The following is a 17,537-nucleotide window of genomic DNA, read 5'->3' as shown; positions in this document are numbered from 1 at the left end:
GACACATATTAACAATTTAGATTGAAAGTGAGTAAGCATATTAGTTTTAAGAACCTCAGTTTATATGAACCAGTTTCAAAATCACAGTCGTAGCTACAATGTGACCAGTTTTTGACAATCTATAAAAATGTAAACAACACAAAAAGTGCGTAAATATGCATATGTATAAATATGCTAAAAATGTTGTACGTAAATATAATAGCTTTAAAAAACAATCGCAAAGCTAATAACCAATAACACAAACACACACGCATATATATATATATATATATATATATATATAATATATATATATATATATATATATATATATATAGTACACACACACACACACACACATATATATATATATATATATATATATATATATATATATATATATATAGTATATATATACATATATATATATATATATATATATATATATATATATATATATATATATTATATGTATATATATATAAATAAAGGTTTTGCCACAGAGGAAAAGAAAGGCTACAGAAACAAGAACTTTCGTGTTAGACCGCAAGTTCTTAAGCTCTCTCGCCTTTCTTTTTCCTCCGTGGCAAAACCTTTATTTATACATAGCATCCCGTTTTATATACTTCGTTCTCGGCTGCCACTCCGGTGGTCCGAAGTTCGATTCCCAGCTCGGCCAACGCGGAATCAGAGGAGTTTATTTCTGGTGATAAAAATTCATTTCTCGATATAGTGTGGTTCGGATCCCACAATAAGCTGTAGGTCCCGTTGCTAGGTGACCAATTGGTTCCTAGCCACGTAAAAATATCTAATCCTTCGGACCAGCCCTTTATAGGAGAGCTGTTAATCAGCTCAGTGGTCTGGTTAAACTAAGATATTATAATAGCCGGTGGGTAATAACTCTAAACGTCTAATCCTGGACTGGCGTTGAAAACATTTATGTAGCCGAGGATCTGTCAGAAAATGAAAAAATAGGATATCCAAATAAATAACCTATAAAATGTAATCATAATATTTTAAACATACAGAATGAACGCCTACATAAGCTAACACAAATGTACAATGCTCGTGAGTGAGACTGTTAGGCTTTCAGCTTACGGGGTGTGACCACTTTTAAACGAAGGGTTAATTGGGAAATGCGTGTAAGCTTCTATGATGGGATCAAGGTTTCTGCATCATTCCAATTTTCAAGAGGTTTCTGTAGAACCCGAGCAATAAGCAGAGTTTGCATAGTATGCATCTGCAGAGCAGGTCGTGTGGCCCCTGTCACTGAGTGTCCTCCCCCTCTCGAGTTAATGGAAAGTATTGGGGGGGGGGGGGGGATGGTTGGAGGGGTTGGGGAGTTTCTTGTCTGCTTATACCTTCGAAAAACCCTTGGCAGGTCCTTGCTTTCATGTATGCACTATTGACGTTGGTTGAATTTAGGCATTGTCAGTTCTCGTCTGAATGCACGAAAGACTCCTGTGGGATTTGGTAAATGCTTGGCATTATTACGATGACTGAACGAACTAAGACACCTTAATCTATGTCAGTCTCCTAGAAGCTTTGTAGTTACTGTTTATTGTTCAAGCTATTGCTCCTGAATCTTCCCCGATTTTTTATACCGATTTCTTCACTGCAGCTAGATCTTGCTTATTACGTCGTACAATTTAAACTGTACCAAATAATGTTGTATAAAATATAAAATCTAACGTATGACATTCCTTAATGTAACTTCATTATAATTCTGGACAATAGGTGTCTCTCTCTCTCTCTCTTTTTTTTGAATGAATAAGGCTATTCACGACGTGCAAGATACAGCAAAGATGGTGCTTGAAGAGGTAGTTTTTCTTACTTCATTTCAGCTGACGTTTTCTTCTAGGCGCAGTAATATTCATATTTTTTATTTAACAATCGAGAATATTTTAAAAGGATAACATATTCATCGCTGTATTCATAGTTACCCGAACTCTAACAAGTTTGGGACAATCAATTGTTTTTATTTTGCCGGTACTGTTAGGAAGTATGTATGACACTCACATACCAATCTTTAAACAAAACGACCTTAAACTTCACGAGGATGACTTGAAGCAAGCAACAGTGAAACTGCAGAGTCAGGACTAAATCCAATTAACAGACCTTCTTATGACCCACAGCCGCTCCATACACTTAAAAAAACTAATACCATTTGCATTGCTGAAATTTGAATAGATAATTGAGCCACCAACTAGGTATTACCCAAGGTAAACTCATGCTAAAAGAGTAGACGATTGCACGAAGATATCGTTTATTAATATAATTTGTCGGCGACACAATATAGAAATGGGGTATATAACGCTTTGATTCCCTATGGGCTAGTACTACATACGGCGTCCCAAGGAGCTTCCGCCATGTTTAGCACTAGCATCTCGGAGCTTTGACAAAGGTGAAGACATACCGGATTTAATACCCAACAACCAAAGACTCTACTGTTTGATTTAGGATTAGAACCAAGGCCTAACAATACTGTCTGTAAGGTAATTAACTAAAACCGAAATCTCCCAGACATTCCGGGAGTAAAACGAACCAAGATTTTTCTTTTGCCAAAAGCATCCACTCACCAGCTTTGCCAATTTAATCAAAGGAATTACTTATGAAGGAATCGCTCTATGCAGTTCCCGCGTGACAGAATAACCCCAGCCCTAATTGAGCTACATTGGCTCCCTGTAAGAGCAAGAATGGAATACAAAATATTTGTTAGTCTTGAAAGCACTAAAATACGGTGAACCAACATATCTGAGAAACTGCTTAAGCTTCTTTAGGTCTGAAATGAATAATATGATCAAACATAGCTAGCTACAAGTAAAACATTTAGTCGATGTGAAGCAAGAACAGGTTGTATAGGTCAGGTGAGAGAGCATCTGAATATTGCGCACCAAGAGTAAACAAGAAAATACCGCCTGAAATGAAGATCATACAAGAAGAAAACAAATTCAAAAAGAACATTTTTTCTTTATTCATTTATTTAAATCAAATTTTATTTACAAACATTGCAATTTTCATTTACACAATTTTTTACAGTAAGTTTTGTTATATACATAATAATTCGACTTCAATTCAAGTTTAAAGCAGCCAGCAAGTCCCCAAGATTCTGGATTCCAGTAGTGAATCTCCGAGACCTGCAGTTGGGGGGCTGCTAGTTGTTCTTTAGCCCTAGAAGACATGGATTGGAAGAAAAGCGAGATGGCCTGGATCATCAGAAGCAGAAGGGTGGCGAACGGCCAACAGTTGGGGGCTGCTGGTTGTTCTTTAGCCTTAGAAGACATGGATTGGAAGAAAAGCAAGACTTGGCCTGGACATTAGAAGCAGAAGGATGGTGAACGGCCATCTATTGGGGGGCTACTGGTTGTTCATTGGCCCTAGCGGACATGGATTGGAAGAAAAGTTAGACTTGGCCTAGATCATTTGAAGTAGAAAGGTGGCGAACGGCCAGCAGTTGGGGGGCTGCTTGTTGTTCTCTAGCCCTAGAAGACATGGATTGGAAGAAAAGCGAGACTTGGCCTGGATCATCTAAAGCAGAAGGGTGGCGACCGGCCAGCAGTTGGAGGGCTGCTTGTTGTTCTCTAGCCCTAGAAGACATGGATTGGAAGAAAAGCGAGACTTGGCCTGGATCATCTGAAGCAGAAGGGTGGCGAACGGCCAGCAGTTGGGGGGCTGCTGGCTGTTCTTTAGCCTTAGAACGCATGGATTTGAAGAAACGCGAGACTTTGCCTGGATCATTAGAAGAAGATGGATGGTGAATGGCCAGCAGTCGGGGGCTGCAGGTTGTTCATTTGCGCTAGAGGACATAGAATGGAAGAAAAGCGAGACTTGGTCTGGATCATTAGAAGCAGAAGGATGGCGAACGGCCAGCAGTTGGGGGGCTACTGGTTATTCACTGGTCCAATCCATGTCCTCTAGTGCTGAAGAACAACCAGCAGCCACCCAACTGCTGGCCATTTGTCATTCTTCTGCTTCTAATGATCCAATCCAAGTCTCGCTTTTCTTCCAATCCAAGTCCTCTAGGGCTAAAGAGCAGCCAGCAGCCCCTAAACCGCTGGCCGTTCGCCATTCTTCTCCTTCTAATAATCCAATCCATGTCTCACTTTTCTTCCAATCCAAGTCCTCTATGGTTAATTAAAGAACAACCAGCAACCCCCGAACCACTGGCCGTTAGCCATACTTTTGCTTCTAATGATCCATTCCAAGCCTCGCTTTTCTTCCAGTCCATGTCCTCTAGGCCCAATGAACAACCAGCAGAAGGATGGTGAATGGCCAGAAGTTAGGGGGCTACTGGTTATTAATTGGTCCAATCCATGTCCTCTTGTGCTAAAGAACATCCTGCAGCCCCCCAACTGCTGGCTGTTCGCCAGCCTTCTGCTTCTAATGATCAAAGCCAAGTCTCACTTTTCTTCTAATCCATGTCCTTTATGGCTAAAGAACAACCAGCAGCCGGGAAACCGCTACCGGTTCGCCATCCTTCTCCTTCTAATGATCCAGTCAAGTCTCGCTTTTCTTCCAATCCAAGTCCTCTTGGGCTGAAGAACAACTAGCAGCCCCCCCCCCCCCCCTCAACCGCTGTCTGTTCACCATCCTTCTGATTCTAATGATCCAGTCCAAGTCTTGCTTTTCTGTCCAATCCATGTCCTCTATGGGTAAAGAACAACCAGCATCCCCCTAACCGCTGGCCGTTTGTCATCCTTCTGCTTTTAATGATCCAGGTGAAGTCTCGTTTTTCTTCCAATGCATGTCCTCTAGAGCTAAAAGAAACCAGCAGCACCCAAACTGCTGGCCGTTCGCCACCCTTCTGATTCTAATAATCCAGGCCAAGTCTTGCTTTTCTTCCAATCCAAGTCCTCTAGGTCTAAAGAATAACCAGCAGCCCCCCAACCACTGGCCGTTCAACACCCTTCTGCTTCTAATGATCCTGGCCAAGACTCGCATTTCTTCCAATCCAAGTCCTCTACGACCAATGAACAACCAGCAGCCCCCCAACCGCTGCAATGGACCAATGAAACCATCCTTCTGCCTTCCTTCCAATCCAAGTCTTCAAGGGTTTAAGAACAACCTAGCAGCCCCCAATTGCTGGCTGTTCGCCACCCTTCTGCTTCAGATGATCCAGGCCAAGTCTTGCTTTTCTTCCAATCCAATGTCTTCAAGGGTTTAAGAACAACCAGCAGTCCCTCAACTGCTGGCTGTTTCGCCACCCTTCTGGCTTCAGATGATCCAGGCCAAAGTCTCGCTTTTCTTCCAATCCATGTCTTCAAGGGTTTAAGAACAACCAGCAGTCCCCCAACTGCTGGCTGGTTCGCCACCCTTCCTTTCTAGATCCAGGGCCAATGTCTCGCTTTTTTTCCCAATCCATGCCTCAAGGGTAAGAACAACCACAGTCCCCCAACTGTGGCTGTTCGCCACCCTTCGCCTTCAGATGATCCAGGCCAAGTCTCTCTTTTTCTTCCGCATGTCTTCAAGGGTTTAAAAACAACCAGCAGTCACCCAACTGCTGGCTGTTTCGCCACCCTTCTGCTTCAGATGATCCAGGCCAAAGTCTCGCTTTTCTTCCAATACCATGTCGTTCAAGGGTTTTTAAGAATCAACCTATCAGTCCCCCAACTGGCTGGCCTGTTCACCACCCTTCCTGCTACCCAGATTAATCCAGGCCAATCTCGCGTTTCTTCTTCCAATCCATGTCTTCATGGTCTTAACAACAAGTAGCAGGTCCCCCCAACTGCTGGCCTGTTCAACCTGCACCTGTCCTGCTTCAGCGCTCCAGGCCAAGTCTCGCTTTTCTTCCAATCCATGTCTTCGGGAAGGGTTTTAAGAACACCAGCGTCCCCCACTTGCTGTCCCCCTGGTTCCCACCCTCTTGCTTCCAAGGCTGTTCAATTCCCAACCCTTCTGAGTTCCCTTTCTCAAGATGATCCGGCCAAGTCTTTGCTTTTCTTCCAATTCCTGTCTTCCAAAGGGCTTAAACCAACACCAACAGCCCCCCAAACTGCCTGACCGTTATCCAACCCTTCTGGGCTTTCAAGAAATGAATCCAGTGCAAGTCCCCCTTGCTTTCTTCAAACCATGTCTTGGCTAGGGCTTACAACCAACCAGCACCTTCCCAACTGCTTGACCGTTATGACCCTTCCCTGGCCTCCAAGAAGATCCTGGCCAAGGTCTTGTTTTCTTCCAATCCATGTCTTCTAGTGGGCTTTAACGAACAACCCAGCAGTCCCCGCCCCAACCATGCTGTCCTGTTCGTCCACCCTTTCTGCTTCAGGATTGATCCATGGCCAAGTCTTCGCTTTTCTTCCAATTCCAATGTTCTTTCTTAAGGGCTTTAAGAACAACCAGCATCCCCCAACTGCTGAACTGTTCATTGCCACCCTTCTGCTTCAGAGGTGATCCATGGCCAAGTCTTGCTTTTCTTCCAATCCATGTCTTCTAGGGCTTGCAAACAAACCAAGCCCAGTCCCCCCAACTTGCCTGGACCCGTCAATCCACCCTTCTTACTGCTTCAGATGATCCAGGCCAAGTCTTGCTTTTTCTTTTCCAATCCTGTTCTTTCCTAGGGCTTAAACCAACAACCAGCAAGTCCCCCAACTGGCTGGACCGTTCAATCCACCCTTCTGCTTCAGAATGATCCATCCAAGTCCTTGCTTTTTTTCTTTCCAATCCTGTCTTCTAGGACTTTTAACAACAACCATTCCAAGTCCCCCAACTGCTGCCCGTTCATCCACCCTTCTGGGCTTCAAGATGAATTCCCAGGCCAGTCCCCTTGCCTTTTCTTACAATTCGATGCTTCTAGGGCTTAAAACAACCAGCAGCCACCCAACTGCTGCCGTCATCCACCCTTCTGCTTTCAGAATTATCTAGGCCAGTCTTGCTTTTCGTCCAATCCCATGTCCTTCTAAAAAAGGGCTTACAACACCACATTCCCCCAACTGCTTTTGACCTTTTATATCCAACCCTTCCTGCTTCAGATGATCCAGCCAAGTTCTTGCTTTTCTCCAAATCCAGGGCTTCTAAGGGCTTAACAACCAAGATCAGTCCCTCAACTGCTGCTGTTCGCCAACCCTTCTGCTCAGATGATCCAGGCCAAGTCTCGCTTTTCTTCCAATCATGTCTTCACGGGTTTAAGAACAACCAGCAGTCCCCCAACTGCTGCTGTTCGCCACCCTTCTGCTTCAGTGAGCCCGGCCCAAGTCTCGCTTTTCTTCCAATCCATGTCTCAATGGTTTAAGAACAACCAGCAGTCCCCCACTGCTGGCTGTTCGCCACCCTTCTGCTTCAGATGATCCAGGCCAAGTCTTGCTTTTCCTTCATCCATGTCTTCAAGGGTTTAAGAACAACCAGCAGTCCCCCCAACTGCTTGCTGTTCACACCCTTCTGCCTTCAGATGATCCAGGCAAAGTCTCACTTTTCTTCAATCCATGTCTTCTAAGGCCTTAACAACAACCGCAGCCCCCCAACTTGCTGGCTGTTCGCCACCCGTACTGCTCAAGATTGATCCAGAGGCCAAGTCTTTGGCTTTTCTTTCCGCAATCCATGTCTTCTAGGTGCTTAACAACAAACCAGCAGTCCCCCACTGGCTGGCTGTTCGCCACCTTTCTGGCTTCAGATGATCCAGGCCAAGTCTTGCTTTTTCCTTCCAACAAAATCCCAATGTCTTCCTAGGCTTAACAACAACCAGCGAGCCCCCCGCCAACTGTCTGGCTGTTCACCGCCCCATTCTCGCTTCAGATGATCCCAGGCCAAGTTCCTTGTCTTTTTCTTCCAATCCATGTCCTTAAAGGGTTTAAGATCCAACCAAGCAGCCCCCAAACTGCTGGCTGTTTCCACCCACCCTTCTGCCTTCAGATGATCCAGGCCAAGTCTTGCTTTTGCTTTCCGAATCCATGTCTTCAAGGGTTTAAGAACAACCCATCAGTCCCCCCAAGCTGCTGGCTGTTTCCCGTCACCTTTCCTTTCGCTTCAGATGATCCAGGCCAAGTCTCGCTTTTCCTTTCCAATTCCAATCCTGTCGTCAAGGGTTTTTTAAGATCAACTAGCAGTCCCCCAACTGCTGACCGTTATCCACCCTTCTGCTACAGATTATCCAGTCCAAGTCCTTCGCTTTTTCTTCCAATCCATGTCTTCAAGGGTTAAGAATACACCAACCAGCATTCCCCCAACCCCAACTGCTTGGGCTGTTCCCACCCACACCCTTCTGCTTCAGATGATCCAGGCCAAGTCTCGCCATTTTCCTTCCAATCCCATGTCTTCAAGGGTTTAAGAACAACCCAGCCAGTCCCCCCAACTGCTGGCTTTGTTTAACCACCCTTCTGCTTCCAATGATGATCCAAGCCAAGTGCTCTCGCGTTTTCTTCCAATCCATGGGGTGTCGTTCAAGGGTTTAAAGAACAAGCCAACAGTCCCCCCAACTGCTGGCCGTCATCCACCTTTCTGCTTCAGAATTGATCCAGGCAAAGTTCTCCGCTTTTCTTCCAATCCATTTGTCTTCAAGGTTTAAGACAACCAGCAGTCCCCCAACTGCTTGCTTTGTTCACCCCACCCTTCCTGTCTTCAGATGATCCAGGCCCACAAGTCTTGCTTTTCTTCCAATCCAAGTCCTCTAGGTCTCAAAAAGCATAACCAAAGCTCCCCCCAACCATTGGCCGTTCGAACACCCTTCTGCTGCTTCTAATTGATCCCTGGCCAAGAACTCGCTATTTCTTTCCAATCCAAGTCCTCTATGACCAATGAACAACCAGCATTCCCCCAACTGCTGGACCTGTTTCGCGATCCACCTTCTGCTTACAGATGATCCAGGCCAAGTTCTCTCTTTTCTTCCAATCCATGTCCTTCCAAGGGTTTAAGTAAAACAACCAGCAGTTCCCCCAACTGCTGGGCTGTTCACCACGCCCTTCTTGCTTCAGATGATCCAGGCCAAGTCATCGCGTTTTTGCTTCCAATCCATGTCTTCTTCTAGGGCTTTTAAGAACAACCAGCAGTCCCCCAACGTGCTGGCTGTTTCACCGAAACCTTACTGCTTCAGATGATCCAGGTCCAAAGTCTGTTGCTTTTCTTCCAATCCATTTCTTCTAGGTGCTTAACAACAACCAGCCAAGTCCCCCAACTGCTGGCTGTTTTCGCCACCTTTCCGCTTCAGATGAATCCAGGCCCAGTTCTTGCTTTTCTTCCAATCCATGGGTTTTCCTTCTAGGGCTTAACAACCAACCAGTCCCCCCAGCCCCCCAACTGTCTGGCTGTTTCGCCACCCTTTCTGCTTCATGATGATCCAGGCCGAAGTCCTTTCGCTTTTCCTTCCAATCCATGTCCTTCAAGGGTTTAAAGAAAATCCCAAGCCAGTCCCCAGCCCCCCAACTGCTGGCTGTTCACCACCCTTCTGCTTTCAGATGATCCAGGAAAGTGGGGCCGCCAAGTCTTTGCTTTTGTTCTTTCCAATCCATGTTCTTCAAGGGTTTAAGGGACTTAACCAAGCAAGTCCCCTCCCCCAACTGCTGGCTGGTTCGCCACCCCCTTTCTGCTTCCAGATGATCCAGGCCAGCTCGCTTTTTCTTCCAATCCATGTCTTCAAGGGTTTAAAGATCCGCAGGCCAAGTCCCTTCAACTGCTTTTGACCGTTATCCACCTTCTGCCTAGAAAACGATATGAATCCAGGCCAAGTTCTCGGGCTTTTCTTCCAATCCAATGCTTCAATGGTTAGAAACCACCAGCAAGTCCCCCAAGCTGCTGGCCTGTTCACCTCACCCTTCTGCTTCAATGTCCAAGGCAAGTTCTCGCGTTGCTTGCAATCCATGTCTTCAAGGGGTTGTTTTAAGGAACCACCAGGCCAAGTCCCCCACCTTGCTTTTGGCGTTCCCACCACTTCCTGCTTCCAAGGTATCCCAGGCAAGTCTCCGCGTTTCTTCCAATCCATGGGTCTTCAAAAGGGTTTAAGAACAACCCAGCAGTCCCCCCAACTTCTGGCTTGTTCGCCACCTTTCTGCTTCAATGATCCAGGCCAAAGTTCTCGCTTTTCTCCAATCCATGGCTCAAGGTTTAAGAACGACGAAACCATCCAGGTTCCCCCAACTGTGGCTTGTTCACACCCTTTCTGCTTCAGATTGATCCAAGGCCAAGTCCTTGCTTTTCTTTCCAATCCATGTCTTTCTAGGGCTTAACAAACAACCAAGCGTCCCCCCAACCTGCTGTCTCGTTTCATCCACTCCCTTCTGCTTCAGTGATCCAGGCCCAAAGTCCCTTTGCTTTTCTTTCCAATCCATGTCTTTCTGTGGCCTTACAACAACCACCGGGACCCCCAACTTTGCTGAACCGTTAATCCAACCCATTCTGCTCACAGATGATCCCCCCAATGGCCAAGTTCTTGCTTTTCTCCAATCCATTTCTTCTGGGCTTAACAACAACAGCAGCCCCCCAACTTGCGACCCGTTATCCCCCTTCTGCTTCATATGATCCAGCCAAGTCTCTCTTTTTTCTTCCAATCCATGTCTTCTAGGGCTTTAACAACAACCAGCAGCCCCCACTGCTTGGCCTCATCCGCCACCCGTCGTCTCTTCAGATGATCCAGCCCCAAGTCTTGCTTTTCTTCCAATCATGTCTTCAGGGCTTAAAAAACAACCAGCAGTCCCCCAAACTGCTGGCCGTCATATCCACCCTTCTGCTTTCATTGATCCAGCGCGGCCAATCCTTGCTTTTCTTCCAATCCATGTCTTCTAGGGCTTAACCACCACCAGCAGTCCCCCAACCTGCTGGCCGTCTCCACCCTTGCTGGCTTCAGATGACCAAAGGCCACGTCTTGCTTTTCTTACAATTCCCTGTCTTCTAGGGCTAACCACAACCAGCTAGGCCCCCCAACTGCTGCCGTCATATCCCGCCTTCTGCTTCAGATTATCCAGGCCAAGTCTTTGCTTTTCTTCCAATCCTTTCTTCCAGGGCTTAACAACAACCAGCAGTCCCCCAACTGCTAGGCCGTCATCCACCCTTCTTCCTGCTTCAGATGTCCAGGCCAAGTCTTTGCTTTTCTTCAAATCCATGTCTCCTAGTGGCTTAACAACAACCAGCAGGCCACCCCAACTGCTGACCGTCACCACCCTGCGCTTCGATGATCCGGCCAAGGCCAAGTCTTGCTTTTTTCTTCCATCCATGTCTTCTAGGGCCTTAACAACAACCAGCAGCCCCCCAACTGCTGGCTGTTTCACCACCCTTTCTGCTTCAGATGATCCAGGCCAGTCTTGCTTTTTTCTTCCCATCCATGTCTTCTATGGCTTTAACAACAAACCAGCACCCCCCAACTGCTGACCGTTATCCACCCTTCTGCTTCAGATGATCCAGGCCAAGTCTTTTCTTTTCTAATCCTTTTCTGGGCTAACACAACCAGCATTCCCCCAACGCTGGCCGTCCATTCCAACCCTTCTGCTTCAGATGATCCAGGCCAAGTCTTTTGGCTTTTCTTCGCAATCCATGTTTTCTAGGCTTAACAACAACCAGCAGTCCCCAACGCTGGCCGTCATTCACGACCCTTCTGCTTCAGATGATCCGCAAGTCGCTTGCTTTCTTACAATCCAATGTCTTCTAGGGCTTAACAACAAACCAGCAGCCCCCCAACTGGCTGGCCGTCATCCACCCTTCTGCTCAGATGATCCAGGCCAATGTCTTTGCTTTTCTGCCAATCCATGTCTTCTAGGGCTTACAACAACCCGCAGTCCCCCAACTGCTGACCGTTATCCACCCTCTGCTTCAGATGAATCCCAGGCCCAAGTCTTGCTTTTCTTCATCCTGTCTTCTAAGGGCTTAATCACAAACAAGCAGGTCCCCAACTGCTGACGCGTTATCCACGCCTTCTGCTTCAGATGATCCAGCCAAGTCTTGCTTTTCTTCCAATCCATGTCCTTCTAGGCTTAACAACACCAGCGCCCCGCTAACTGCTGACCGTTTATTCCACTCCACGCCTTCTGCTTCAGATGATCCAGGCACAGTCTTGCTTTTCTATTTTCTTCAAATCCATGTCTTCTAGGGCTTAACAACAACCAGCGTCCCCGCAACCTGCTGCCGTCACCACCCTTCTTGCTACAGAGGATCCAGGCCAGTCTTGCCTTTTTCTTCAATCCATGTCTTCTAGGGCTTAAAAACAACCAGCAGCCCCCCAATGTGGCTGTTCACCAACCCTTCTGCTTCAGGATGATCCAGGGCCAAGCCTTGGCTTTCTTCCAATCCATGTCTTTAGGGCTTAACAACAACCAGCAGCCCCCCAACTGCGGCTGTTCACCACCCTTTGCTTCAGATGATCCAGGCCAAGTCTCGCTTTTCAACCATGTCTTCAAGGGTTTAAGAACAACCAGCAGTCCCCCAAATGCTGGTCACCACCCTTCTGCTACAGAGGATCCAGGCCAAGTCTCGCGGTTTCTTCCAAATTCCATGTCTTCATGGGTTAACAACAACCAGCATCCCCCAACTGTTGCTGTTCCCACCCTTCTGCTTCATGATCCCAGGCCAAGTCTTGCTTTTTTCCAATCCATGGTCTTCTAGGGCTAACAAAACAAGCAGTCCCCCAACGCTGGCCGTTAGCCACCCTTCTGCTACGATGATCCATTGGCCAAGTCCGGGCTTTTCTTCCTCCATGTCTTCTAGGGCTTAACAACAACCAGCATCCCCCAACTGCTGGCTGTTCAAACCACCCCTTCTGCTTCAGAGATCCAGGCCAAGTCTTGCTTTTCTTTCCAATCCATGTCTTCTAGGGCTTAACAACAACCAGCAGTCCCCCAACTTCTGACGTTATCCACCCTTTGCTTTCGGAGGCTCCAGGCCCAGTCTTGTTTTTCTTTAACCATTGTCTTCTAGGGCTTAACAACAACCAGCAGTCCCCCAAAAATGCTGACCGTTATCCACCCTTCTGTACAGATGATCCAGGCCAAGTCTGTTTTCTTCCCATCCATGGGCTTCTGGGAATTAAACAACAAACCAGCAGCCCCCAAACTGTGGCTGTTCACCACCCCTATTGTTCAGATGATCCAGGGCCAAGTCTTGCTTTTCTTCCCAATCCATGGTTTCCTTCTAGGGCTTAACAACAAACCAGCAGCCCCCCCAACTGTGGCCGTCATCCACCCTTCTGCTTCAGATGATCCAGGCCAAGTCTTGCTTTTCTTCCAATCCATGTCTTCTAGGGCTTAACAACAACCAGCAGTCCCCCAAAAATGCTTGCCGTGATCCACCCTTCTGCTTCAGTGACCAGGGCAAGTCTTGCTTTTCTTCCAAATCCATGTTCTCTAGGGTTAACAACAACCAGCAGTCCCCCAACTGCTGGCCGTCATACCCTTCCCTTTGCTTCAGATGATCCAGGCAAGTCTTGCTTTTCTTACAATCCATGTCTTCTAGGGCTTAACAAACAACCGCAGCCCCCCAACGCTGGCCGTCATCCACCCTTTCTGCTTCAGATGATCCAGGCCAAGTCTTGCTTTTCTTCCAATCCATGTCTTTAGGGCTTAACAACAACCAGCAAGTCCCCCAACGCTGGCCGTAAAAAAAAAATCCACCCTTCTGCTTTCAGATGATCCCCCAGGCCAAGTCTTGCTTTTCCCTTCCAATCCAGTCTTCCTAGGGTTAACAACAACCAGCAGCCCCCCCAACTGCTGACCGTTCATCCCCGCTTTGCTTCAGATGATCAGGCCAAGTCTTGCTTTTCTTCCAACCCATGTCTTCTAGGGCTCTTAACAAAACAGCAGGCCCCAACTGCGACCATTATCCACCCTTTGTTCAAGATGGATCCAGGCCCAAGTCTTGCTTTTATTCCAATCCATGTCTTCTAGGGCTTAACAACAACCAGCAGTCCCCCAATGCGACCATTTATCCACCCTTGTTCAGATGATCCAGGCAAGTGCTTTTCTTCCAATCCATGTCTTCTAGGGTTAACAACAACCAAGCGCCCCCCAATGCTGACCGTTATCCACCCTTCTGCTTCAGATGATCCAGGCCAAGTCTTGCTTTTCTTCCAATCCATGTCTTCTAGGGCTTAACAACAACCAGCAGTCCCCCAACTGAATGAACCATTTATCCACCTTCTGCTTTCAGATGATCCCCCCAGGCACGTCTTGCTTTTTCCAATCCATGTAATTCTAGGGCTAACAACAACCAGCAGTCATTGCTGACCATATCACCCTTTCCCTGCTTCAGATGATCCAGGCCAAGTCTTGCTTTTCTTCCAATCCATGTCTTCTAGGCTAACAACAAGCAGTCCCCCAACTGCTGGACCCCGTTTATCCACCCTTTGCTTCAGATGATTCAAGGCCAAGTCTTGCTTTTTTCCAATCCAGTCCCTTCTAGGGGCTTAAACAACAACCAGCAGTCCCCCAAACTGCTGGACCATTATCCACCCTTCTGCTTCAGATGTCCAGGCCAAGGTCTTGCTTTTCTTCCAATCCAGTCTTCTAGGGCTTAACAACAACCAGCAGTCCCCCAAATGCGGGAACCATATCCACCCTCGCTTCGATGATCCAGGCCAAGTCTTGCTTTTCTTCCAAATCCATGTCTTTAGGGCTTAACAACAACCCAGAGCCCCCCAAACGTGACCGTTATCCACCCTTCTGCCTTCAGATGATCCAGGCCAAGCTTGCTTTTTCTTCCAATCCATGTCTTCAGGGCTTAAAAACAACAAGCAGCCCCCCAACTGCGACCGTTATCCCCCCCCAACCTTCTGCTTCAGATGATCCAGGCAAAGTCTTGTTTTCTTCCAACCATGTCTTCTAGGCCTAAAAACACCTAGCAGTCAACCCTTGGCTGACCTTTATCCACCCTCGCTTTCAGATGAATCCAGGCCCAAGTCTTGGCTTTTTTCCAATCCAGTCTTTAGGGCTTAACAACCAAACCAAGCAGTCCCCCAACTGCTGGACCGTCATCCACCCCTTCTGCTTCAGATGATCCAGGCCAAGTCTTGCTTTTCTTCCAATCCATGTCTTCTAGGGCTTAACAACAACCAGCAGTCCCCCAACTGCTGACCGTTATCCACCCTTCTGCTTCAGATGATCCAGGCCAAGTCTTGCTTTTCTTCCAATCCATGTCTTCTAGGGCTTAACAACAACCAGCAGTCCCCCAACTGCTGACCGTTATCCACCCTTCTGCTTCAGATGATCCAGGCCAAGTCTTGCTTTTCTTCCAATCCATGTCTTCTAGGGCTTAACAACAACCAGCAGCCCCCCAAATTGCGACCGTTTATCCACCCTTCTGGCTTCAGAAATGATCCAGCCAAGTCTTGCTTTTCTTCCAACCAATGTCTTCTAGGGCTGAACAAAACCAGCAGTCCCCCAAACTGTTGCCCGTCATCCACTTTCTGCTTCATAGGATCAAGGCCAAGTCTTGCTTTTCCTTTTCCCAAAATTTTTTTTTTTTTTTTTTTCCCCCCTTTGGGTTTCTTCTAGGGCTTAACAAAAACAACCAGCAGTCCCCCAACTGCTGACCGTTATCCACCCTTCTGCTTCAGATGATCCAGGCCAAGTCTTGCTTTTCTTCCAATCCATGTCTTCTAGGGCTTAACAACAACCAGCAGCCCCCCAACTGCTGACCGTTATCCACCCTTCTGCTTCAGATGATCCAGGCCAAGTCTTGCTTTTCTTCCAATCCATGTCTTCTAGGGCTTAACAACAACCAGCAGTCCCCCAACTGCTGGCTGTTCACCACCCTTTTTGCTTAGAGGATCCAGGCCAAGTCTTGCTTTTCTTCCAATCCATTGTCTTCTAGGGCTTAACAAAAACCAAGCAGCCCCCAAAGTGGCTGTTAACCACCCTTCTGCTTCAGATGATCCAGGCCAAGTCTTGCTTTTCTTCCAATCCATGTCTTCAAGGGCTTAACAACAACCAGCAGTCCCCCAACTGCTGGCTGTTCACCACCCTTCTGCTTCAGATGATCCAGGCCAAGTCTCGCTTTTCTTCCAATCCATGTCTTCAAGGGTTTAAGATCAACCAGCAGTCCCCCAACTGCTGACCGTTATCCACCCTTCTGCTACAGATGATCCAGGCCAAGTCTCGCTTTTCTTCCAATCCATGTCTTCAAGGGTTTAAGATCAACCAGCAGTCCCCCAACTGCTGACCGTTATCCACCCTTCTGCTACAGATGATCCAGGCCAAGTCTCGCTTTTCTTCCAATCCATGTCTTCAAGGGTTTAAGAACAACCAGCAGCCCCCCAACTGCTGGCCGTTATCCACCCTTCTGCTACAGATGATCCAGGCTAAGTCTCGCTTTTCTTCCAATACCATGTTCTTCAAGGGTTTAAGAAAACAGGGTTCCCCAAGAAAAACCGCCCAGCCCCCCAACTGCTGGCCGTTCGCACTTTGCTGCTTCCAGATGATACAGGCCAAGTCTTGCGTTTCTTCCAATCCAATGTTAGGGCTTACAACAACAGCAGTCCCCCAACGTGGCGTTATCACCCTATGCTACAGATGCTCCAGCAAGTCTCGCTTTTCTTCCCAATCCATTTGCAGGGTTAACACTGCTGCCGTTATCCACTTCTGTACAGAGGATCCAGCCAAGTCTCGCTTTTCTTCCAATCCATCTTCTTTCAATTCCTTAGCTTAACCAACCAACAAGCAGGGTAACAACAAGGTTTCCCCTGACCGTTATCCACCCTTCTGCTACAGATGATCCAGGCCAAGTCTCGCTTTTCTTCAATTCCATGTTTCAAGGGTTTAAAAAACAACCAAACAGCCCAACCCCAACTTGCCTGGGCCGTTCGCCAACTCCGTTAGATGATCCAGGCCAAGTTCTCGCTTTTCTTTCAATCCATGTTTCGGGCTTAACAACAAACCAGCAGTCAACCGGCCTGACCGTTATCACCTTTTCTGACAGATGACAAGGCCAAGTCCTCGCGTTTCTTGGCCAATCCAGTTCTTCAAGGGTTTAAGATCAACCAGCAGCCCCCCAACTGCTGGCCGTTCGCCACCCTTCTGCTACAAATGATCCAGGGCAATTCTCGCTTTCCTTCCAATCCATGTCTTCAAGGGTTTAAGAACAACCAGCAGCCCCCCAACTGCTGACGTGATACCACCCTCTGCTTCAGATGATCCAGGCCAAGTCTCGCGTTTCTTCCAATCCATGTCTTCTAGGGCTTAAGAACAACCAACAGTACCCCAACTGCTGACCGTTATCCACCCTTCTGCTACAGATGATCCAGGCCAAGTCTCGCTTTTCTTCCAATCCATGTCTTCAAGGGTTTAAGAACAACCATCAGCCCCCCAACTGCTGGCCATTCGCCACCCCTTCTTGCTTTAGATGATCCAGCCAAGTCTCGCTTTCTTCATCCATGTCTTCAAGGGTTTAAGAACAAACCAGCAGTCCCCAACTGCTGGCCGTTCGCCACCCTTCTGCTTCAGATGATCCAGGCCAAGTCTCGCGTTTCTTCCAATCCATGTCTTCTAGGGCTTAACAACAACCAGCAGCCCCCCAACTGCTGGCCGTTATCCACCCTTCTGCTACAGATGATCCAGGGCAATTCTCGCTTTTCTTCCATTCCATGTCTTCAAGGGTTTAAGAACAACCAGCAGTCCCCCAACTGCTGGCCGTTCGCCACCCTTCTGCTTCAGATG

This window comes from Macrobrachium nipponense, chromosome 42 (assembly GCF_015104395.2).
Source record: "Macrobrachium nipponense isolate FS-2020 chromosome 42, ASM1510439v2, whole genome shotgun sequence".
NCBI lineage: Eukaryota > Metazoa > Arthropoda > Malacostraca > Decapoda > Palaemonidae > Macrobrachium > Macrobrachium nipponense.
Note: the sequence above shows the minus strand (reverse complement) of the source record.